This window comes from Pteropus alecto, unplaced genomic scaffold (genome assembly GCF_000325575.1).
Source record: "Pteropus alecto unplaced genomic scaffold, ASM32557v1 scaffold15, whole genome shotgun sequence".
Taxonomy (NCBI): domain Eukaryota; kingdom Metazoa; phylum Chordata; class Mammalia; order Chiroptera; family Pteropodidae; genus Pteropus; species Pteropus alecto.
In genome coordinates this window covers 2,402,513-2,412,055 of record NW_006436286.1, presented here as the reverse complement: position 1 = coordinate 2,412,055, position 9,543 = coordinate 2,402,513, and positions in this window count along the sequence as shown.

The following is a 9,543-nucleotide window of genomic DNA, read 5'->3' as shown; positions in this document are numbered from 1 at the left end:
GGCCGCGGGAGTCGCTGTTGGCAGGCCCCGCGACACGTGCGCCAAGGCGCTGGGCATTGGCTGCCATGGGGGCGCGGGGGCCTCCCGGGTAAGTCGCCGCCCAGTGTGACAGATGCGCCTGCATGGGAGGGCCGATCTGGGGCCTCGTCCCTGGGCACTGCCTGGCGGGGGCTCCTCAGCCCGGATATTGAGTTGCACATCGCGCCCCTCATGTCACAGAGAGGAAAACTGAGGCGCAGGGGGGCTAACAGCGGACTCTGATTAGCAAAAGGGACTGGGGGTGGGACCACAGAGCTAGCAGGCGGAAGCTGCTGAAGCCTGATGTGCGGCGTGTGGGGGTGGGGCAGGGTTAGCGGGGAAGGCTTCCTGGAGGAGGTGGTGTTTGCGCTGCGCTGGAAGAAGGTAGGGATCAGAGGGGGGGTGTGTGGCCTCCTTACGTTCGTCCCTGTGTTCACGTGTTAATTCACATACAGTCAGACTTCTTGACGGCATGAATTCAGGTGTGACAGGGTACGGATTGCCACCCTGCCTCAGTCCCCCTCTCAGAGGGCCTGGGCGAGTTGGGGTCCCAGTTCCTATCTTCTGCAGGGGTTGGGGGAGGCAGGAAGTCAAAGCCTGATCAGTGGAAATGATTTCAGTTTACGTATAAACAGTTGTGTTCTGTCTGTGATTTAGCGTTTTTTTCTTCTGTGCTGTTTGTGGTGGAACACTAGGTTTTCGGACACATCACTGATTCGATTTTAAGACGTTTATAACGTTTATGTGGCAGAGACGGCACCCCCGTTCTCTCCTTCCTGGGGCGTGACCGGGATGAGTTTCCCAGGCTCCTGTACGGTTTGGTGGCCCGTGTGGCCGAGTTTGGCTGATGGACTGTGAGCAGAAAGCGGGTGCCCCTCTCAAGCTTGGACCTGAGAACCTCCCCCTTCCCCATTTACCTGCTGAGCTGAGAGGATCTAGGGGAGGGCGGGCCAGCGGCCGGAAGGAGCCTGGGCCACCGAATGACGCGGAGGGACCAGGGAGCAGAGCCCTCCTTGGTGGCGGTGGCCTTCCCCTCAGGCGACCTGAACTTTAGGCCTTTTCTCCGGCACTGGTCACCTTCCCAAAAGACAGTCTCGTCCCTTTCGGCAGCACTGGCATTCAGCTGCTCAGACGCTGAGAGCAGGGAGAGTCAGCGGCAGAGACTTGGATTCGAGTTCATTCTGTAGGAGTCACTCTTTTCTGGTCTGATTCTTAAGCTGAAGCAGAAAACATTGAGGATCGTGACGTTCAAAGTCATGGCGGCCGGCCGGACTGATTGAAAAATAAGTTCTTGTGTTGGGGAGGCCAGTTCCGACGAAGAAGCAGCAGGCTGTCGCTGCAGTGAACTGACATTGTTCTGGAAGAAGGTGGTTCTGGTGAGCCCGATGGCATGAAAGCGGCTCAGGCCTTAGAGGGTTGCTGGGTGAGGCGCTCTCAGCCAAGGCCTAGGTGCGTATGCCAGCAGGCTTCCCACAGAGGGCGCGGCAGGTCACCAACACGCTGACGATAAGGGAGAAGATGATGGCCCCCGGGTCCCCCGAGTCCCGGGGCTGCAGGACGTCCAGAGAGGTGTTTCAAATGGCTGGGAAGTCAGGGGGTGGACAGTGTCCAGTCCTTTGGCTGTGGCGCTTTCTAGACCGAGCAAGGACCCCAAAGGGAGCAGCCGAGGGGCAGGTGGCCACCTGCACAAATCTCTAGGCCAGTGGTGGCTGCACAGCTGTAGTACCCGCGAGAACTGTCCGGGCGGCCGGAACAGACCGCTGGCCACCCCGGGAGTTCAGTCTAGGAGGACAGGATGGGGCCCGAGGATGCGTACACCTGGCAAGGTCCCAGGCGAGGCCGTCTCCGCTGCTGTAAAGAGTCCCAGTTTCAGGACTGGTTTAGCAGGTGACAATGACTGAGAGAAAGCCCCGGACTCAGTCACTTCACCTGTCTGTCCCCCCGTTTTCTCTTCTGTAAGATGAAGCTGATAGTGCCTGTCTCCTGGGGTCAGGGTAGGGTTCCTGCAGGGGGTGACATCTGAGCTGAGGCCCGAGGGACGAGCAGATGAGCTGGCCAGGGGTTAGGGAGGGAGGGCAGGCTGGGACGTGTGCCAGATAGAGGGCACAGCGTGTGTGCATCCCAGGGACAGCGGAACCCGTGTCTTCCAGGAAGCTAGGAGGAGTGACAGAGCAGGTGCTTGGTCAGTGACACGAACTGCGGAGATCTCAAGCTACAGGCTACTCATCTCTGGCAGGATCACAGTGCAGGGGCCACCGACCAGGGCGGGGCCGAGGGGCGGGGCCGGAAGCAGCACAGTTACTTCTGCCCACATCCCACTGGCCCAGGTGCAGTCACGCGGCTCCATGAGGTGCAGACGATGCTGGGAAACGTAGTCCCTGGCCGGGCAGGGGAGCACGGCCCAGTGGCACGTGACTGTCTGTCACGGGGCTGCTGTGCTCCACTTCGCTGAGTGAGTTCTGCAGGTGAGGAAGCCGAGGTTCAGAGAGGGTAGGTCAGCTGCCCAGTGTCACTCAGCCAGTAGTGGCTCGAACCCAGATCTGTTCATCCGGGAGCCTCGTCGGGCCGGATCTTAGTCCTGATGCCTATTTTTCTTTTAAACCTTGACGCCAGTGTTTTATTTCATTAAAAAAATGGAAATGAGTGTGACAGTGGCGACGGTTAATTTTGGATGATGAGAACATAGTCCAGCTTTTACTGGGAATCAGAAGAGGTTGGCAGATAGAGGTGAAAAAAATGGAAAAGATCCCAGGGCTGGCCGGAGTGGCTGAGCATGACGACACGGAGACATGCCAGCGACGTCTAGCAGGAAGTCAGAATTCAAAGCGCACGCTGGTGGCTACCCGCCATCCTGGGAGACCGGGGAAGGACATGGCCCCTCAGCCAGCTCCTGAGGCCACGGACGGAGTTCACGCCTTCACCAGACTGTTCCCGGAGGCCCAGGGACCCACCGCATGTCAGCTCCCAACACTCTCTCCGTGGGGACGCCAGCCCGTGAAGAGAAACACATCTGGTGAGATTTTCCAGGGCCCCCGTGGAGACCTCGACATCTGCTTTCCTGGTCATGATGCTTCCTGAGGGTCTCCCATGACCTTAGCCGTGGCGACGGGCCACACCAACCCCCGGACGCCGTATCAGTTTAAACCCACGTCCCTTCACTCCTCCAGGCCTGCAGTGCCTGTCAGACCCGCAGGAAGTGCCACCTTTTCTCAGGAACTTGCACTTATGGAGTCCTGCGTGTGTGCCAGGCATTCTGGGATCCGGGGGGGAGTAACACACGGCCCCTTCTGTTCAGACTCTCGTGTGGTCCGGCCGCCGAGAGGCCGTGTAAACAGAGCTCCCTGGAGTGCAGCGTGTCCTGGGTACGTGAGACGGGTGCCCGGCCAGCGATTAAAAATGAAAATTCCAGCCCTCGTGTGCATTCTGTTCATCGAAGCCACAATCAACAGGGATTTGTGCTTTGTGTTCTCACATGTGCTCCTCTGATTTGTAAAACCACGGCGTGGTTTTTGCACAGTTAGCCCCACGTGAACAGAGCCCAGCACGTGGCAGGGGCGTTTCTGTGGGCCTCGGCACAGCCCGTGGTGACCTGGCTTCCTGGCTCGGCTGCGGGTCTCTGTTGTCATCAGGAGTAAGCTCCTTTCTCTGCCTGTCTTCCTGGCGTTTGTAGAGATTTGTTTTTAAGAGGAGGGGCGGGGGAGTGGGCGGCGGAGGCTCCTGGAATTCCTCCAGAAGCATTCCAGAGCGGGTTCGCCGCCTCCACTCGGTTGACAGTTGGGCTGGAGAACTCTCTGTCAGCGTCCCTGGTCCCCACCTACTAGGTACCAGTTGCACGCCCCTCCCCGGCTGTGGCAACCAGAAGTGTCTCCAGACATTGCCAAGTGTCTCCTCGTTGACAAAATTGTCCCGGGTTGAGAGCCACTGTCCTAGACTATATTTTCCTATCGCGACTATAAAAAATTACCGCAAACTTAGTAGCTTAAAAAAACACAGATTTCTTCTCTTATGGCTCTGGAGGTCTGAAGTTCAAAAGTCAAGGTGTCGGCAGGGCTCTCGTCCTTCTAGAAGCTCCAAGGAAAACCCGTTTCCTCGCCTTTTCCGGCTGCTGGAGGCTGCAGCGTCCTGGGCATGTGGCACCTTCCACAGTCTTCAGGGCTAATCACCTGGCATCTCCAAACCATTCCACGTGACCGCCGCTTCCGTTGTCACCTCTCTCCCTTGTCCCCTCCTGCCTCCTCTTCATTAGGGCCGTTGAGATTACCCCGAGCTCAGGGGGTAGCCGGCATAATCGCCTGTCTCAGGATGCATAATTTAGTCACACTGCAGAGCTGCTGTTGTCATGAAGGGGACATATTCTTAGGTTCTGGGGTCAGGATGTGGGCATCTTGTGGGGGACATTATTCCGCTCGCCACATAGACTGTCGGGCCTGTGGGTAGAACGGAGATGCTCGTGCAGGGCCTGGGAAGAGGGACGTGGCTTGGGGGTGGGGGAGGGAGCTGGTCAGGCTTGAGAGCACCTGGGACTTCCGGACTCCAGTTTCCTGCCAGGAGCCACGTGTCTGTCTGATCTCCTCACACCTCAGAATGACCCCTGGAGACAGACGAGGTTAAGCTGCCCGTTGACAGACGAGGAGACCAGGGAGGGCCTTCCGGAGGAGGTGAACATCTGAGCTGGCTCTCGAAGGGAACACAGGTTCGGCAGTAAGCGGGACAGGTGTTCTGGGAAGAGCATCCTTCAGGTGGACGCAGGTCGTGAGTGACACTGAAGTGAACGTGGAGATGCAGGTGTCTTTTCAAGACAGGTCTCCGTTCCTAGTTTGAAGGAAACCGAGGACTCAAGCTGGAGCTCTAGATATCCTGGGAACGAGGCAGGTGCAGCCAGGGCCGCCCAGCTCCGCCCGGGAGGCGGCAGCCACTTCTGTGTCCGGCAGCTCCTGTCACATGTGCTCCTCTGATTTGTAAAACCACGGCGAGGCAGGGGTTTATCATGTCATAGAACTCGGAAGTCCAGGTGGCTGGCCTCGGGCGCACTTGGATTCGGGGTTTCGAGGGACGTCATCACTGTTTTGATCCGTACCTCTTGTTCTGCCCTCCACCGAATGGCAGCTTCGTCCTCTCGTGGCCTCAGCCCGTGTCTTAGATTCCCATCCCGCAGGAAAGAATTGGTCTTGGCCAGTCACTCAAGCCAAAGCCCAGGCTTACCTGTGATCGGGCCAGATGGTTAGACTTGTCACTGGGCCACCTCTGAGCCAGTCACCGTGGCCAGATGCCTGAGCCCTGTCATTGCCTTACACCTGGACTGCATGACACACCCTGTTACTCGGTGGTGGGTCCCCAAACACTTGGCCTGACAGCAGGGGAGAGGCAGCTCCCCGAACAGAAGCCGGGGAGTGACATGAGGTGGCCCACAGGCCAACTTCTGCACTGTGGTGGCAGCAAAGACTGGTGGGTGTTGGGCACCTACCAGGGCGTGTGCTGGCCAGCTCAGCGTGGGCTGTACGGGCTCTGGGTGCTGGCTCCCAGGAGTGGCAGGTGGCAGATTCCAACTCATTCCTGCAGCAGGAACGCCACCCTGAGGACCAGTGGTCACTGTGGCTCGGCCTGCAGGCCTCGACCTGGGCGTTGCAGACATTGTTCCCCTCTCTGTTGGCAGCCACAGGAGTCCCTTACAGCAAGACCCAGAGAGAGCACTGGTTCCCTGGCCAGAGCCTAAAATAGCCCGTTCCCTGGGGACCTCCGAAGATGGCCCGGTCACCAGCCCAGCTGGGACCCAAGGCTCAGCCCCCGTTATTTATGGAACTAGAAATGATGATGATGACAACAGATGCTGAGGCTCAGCACTTCCCTGTGCTGGCATTGTGGGGTCGGTGGCCCAGGCATAGCTCCGCGTCCCAGGCCACAGGAGAAAGCTGAGTTTCAGGAGGCGGCAGAGCTGGGGTTTGCACTTGGGGCTGCCTGGCTCGAAACCCCACTCGGCCGCCCTTCTGGGGGAGGCCATGCCCGGGGCCGGGAGGGGAAGACGTGGGTGCCCAGGTAAAGGCACCTGGAGAATGCTGATGTCCCAGGGGAAGGTCCTGCCCGCGGGAGCTGGACAGCTGGGCTAGCTGGGGACTCCGAGGAGGCCAGACACCCTGGCCTGTGCTGGAGCAGGTGGCGTGGGGCCGGGGTGTGGGCCAGCGAGGGCTCCCTGCCTGTCCGGAGGAGTCCGGCACCCTCCAGTGCCCAGTGTTCCTGGGAGGATGCGGGAGCAGCTGCCAGGTCAGCACTCTGGATGAAGGCCACAGGTTTCCCAGGCTGGCCCTTCCCGGGCATCACTTTGTCATCACAGACGAGATGTGACTTTATGATGTCGGAGGGAAGGGGCTGCTGGACCAGAGAGAATTAGCAGGTAGTGAGAAAAAATGACAATTAGTAGATTATATTCGGTTAGATCACAAAGTCTGAAGATCGTCAGGGCTATTATCGTGCTGCCCTGTGACAGAAGATTATGCTGCCAGAGGCTCACTCCGCCTCGTGGCTCTGCCATCCTCAGCACGTGGCTTCCTCCTCATGGTGAAATATGGCTGCTCAAGCTCCCACACAGCTCCCTCCGTTCCAGCCAGCAGGAAGGAGGGAGAGCCCAAGGGTCCATTACCTCACTTTAAAAACTCTAAAGTTGAAAATAACCCTCTCCTTATATCCCCATGTGGCCAAAACCTGGTCACATGGCCACACCTAATGAAGTAATCCAGAAAGTGTTGACCACACCCTGAGTGGCCATGTGCTTCACTAGAAACCGGTGGTTCTGTTACTGGGGAGAGGACAGCTGTTAGGGGGCAGTTAGCAGGTGCTGCCACAGCTGCCTGAAGACAAATTTGTGACAACTGAAAAGCCATGAAGCAGACCCCGCTCACTCAGTTCTGGAGTGCGTATCAAGTGCCTGCAGAGGACAGGGCGCAGTGCCAGGCGGTGTCACGGCTGCGTGTCTGCTGCTCCAGCTCCAGGGAGACTGTCAGGGCTGAGGGGACTTGGCCAGGGGCCAGGGCGCTGGTGATAATTCACTTGGGAGCCAGCCGTGGAACCCGTCAGGCCCCTTCCCCATCAGCTTCCCTCTCAAATGGGGGAGCTGGTGAGCTCATCGAAACGTAATTCACAAACCTTACGATCTGCCCTTTAGTGTCTTCCCAGAGCCGTGCGAGCAACACCAAGTCAGTTCTGTGACATTTCCCGCAGCTCTGCCCCGCACCGGCCCCAGGCAGACACTCACGTGCCGCCCGCCCTGCGGAGTTGCCTGAGCCGCGTGCGTGGAGTCGTTCGACATTCGCTCCCGAGCCGCTGTCTTCTCTCACGGGGCATGCCGTGTTTGAGGTGTGCGTGAGGTGTGGGTACGTCACGTTTTGTTGATCCGCTCGCCTGCGGGCGGATGTTTGGGTGGTTGCCCGCGGTTTCCCGCTTCGGCGGTTATGAATGACACTGCTGTGAACGTACGGGCACATGTGTTTGGGACGGATGTGTTTTCCTTGCTCCCGGGTGTATACCTGGGAGTGGCATTGCGGGCCACGTGTGTTATCTTCTCGAGTGAAATGTCTGTTCCAGTCCCTTGCCCGTTTTTCTGCGGGTCGTTTATCTTTTCATGGTTGTTGTGTGAGTTCTTTATGTAATCCCTATCGGATGTGTGATCTGCAAAGTTTTTCTATTCTGTGAGTTTTCACTGTCTTGCTGGTGCCCTTTGAACCACGAAAGCTTTTCATTTTGGCGATGTCCACATAATCTATTCTTCTGTAGCTCGTGCTTTTGGTTATTATTCCTAAAAAGCCTTTGACTAGCCCAGCGTCACAAAGATTTTCTCCCAGATGTTCTTCTAAGAGAGGTTTAGGTCTTGTATTGAAGGCTTCAAACCATTTTGCGTTCGTTTTCGTGTGTATTTTAAGGACGGGGTCCAACTTGATTGTCTTCAGGATGTGTTCCCTCATCCCAGCACTATTCATCGGAAAGATTATGCTTTTCCCGTTGAACGGTCTTGGCACTCCTGTCAAAAATCAATTGACCATAGATGTGAGGCTTCTGTTCCACGGACCTGTCTGTCCATCTTGACTACTGTAGCTTCGAAGCAAGTTGGAATTCAGGAAGTGTGACTCCTCCAACCTTCTCAAGATCGTGTTGGTTATTCTGGGTCCCTTGAATTTCCATCCTGACTTTAGGGGGAGTTTTGTTCATCTCTTCAGCACAGCCAGCTGGGATTTTGACGGTGATTGGGTCAAATCTATAGAGCCATTTGGGGAGCTTCGTCATTGCGACAATGTTAAATCACCTCGCCTATGACCGCGGGATGCCTTTCCATTTAATCTGGTCTCCTTTAATCCCATTCACACGTGTTTCTGTGTACAAGTCCTGCATGTCTTTCGTCAAATCTGTCCCCAAGTATGTTGTTCTTTTTGATGCTGCGACAAGTTGCATCATTCTCGTCATTTAATTTCTGGACCGTTCGCCGCCGGCGTGCGGAAATACCGCTGGTTTCTGTACCCTCCGGCCTTGCCGAACCCTTCCACGTCTGTCCGTCTGTCTGTGCACGTCTGTGGTGACAGCCGCGCAGCACTTTGCGGTGCGGAGACACCGTCGTTTACGCAGCAGGCCTCCGCTGGTGGCGTGTCGGGGGCCGTTGGCATCTTTTCCCTGTGACCGATGGCCCCGCGGAGAAGGCCCTCGGAGAACTGAGCGCCTGCTCTGCGTTCTCAGAGGCCCCGGGGATACAGGCAATAAAGTAAGTGGGCTGAGTTCAGCTCTGCAGAAGTCTGTGCGGAAAATAAAACGGGGTGCTGGCCTAGGAAGCGATGGGGTGTGCGTTTGAGAGGGGTTCTTTTTTTTTTTAAATTCTTTTTTATTTTTCGGTTCATTTGCCATTGAACATTCTGTCATTCTCCGGTGTACAGCATAGTGGTTGGAGGTTTCTGTAACTTACGATCCGTCTTCACCCACCTGGCACCCTACCCAGTCATTACGGCATTACTGACTGCGTTCCCTGCGCTGTACGTCACCTCCCCGTGACTATTTTGTAACCACCAATTCGTGCTGCTTAATCCCGTCCCCTTTCTCGCCCAGCCCCCCCGCCCCCGGTCCGCTCCCTTCTGATAACCGTCAGTTTGCTCTCCACGTATTTCTGTTTCGTTCATTTATTTCATTTTTTAGATTCCGCATATGAACGATATCATATATAGTGTTTGTCTTTCTCTCTCTGACTGTTTTCACTCAGCACTGTCCCCTCTAGGTCCGTCCATGTTGTCGCAGATGGTAAGATTTTATTATTTTTTCTGGCTGAGTAATATTCCATGGCATGTATGCCTCCGCGTTTCTTTACCCGGTCGTCTGCTGATGGGCACTTGCGTTGCCTCCATATCTTGGCTACTGTAAATAATGCTGGAGTGAACGCAGGGTGCATGTGTCCTTTTGAGGTGGCGTTTTGGATTTCTTCAGATAAATGCCCAGAAGTGGGATTGCCAGGTCCTAGGTAGGTCTATCTTTAACTCTTTGAGGAAGGAACGGGGTTCT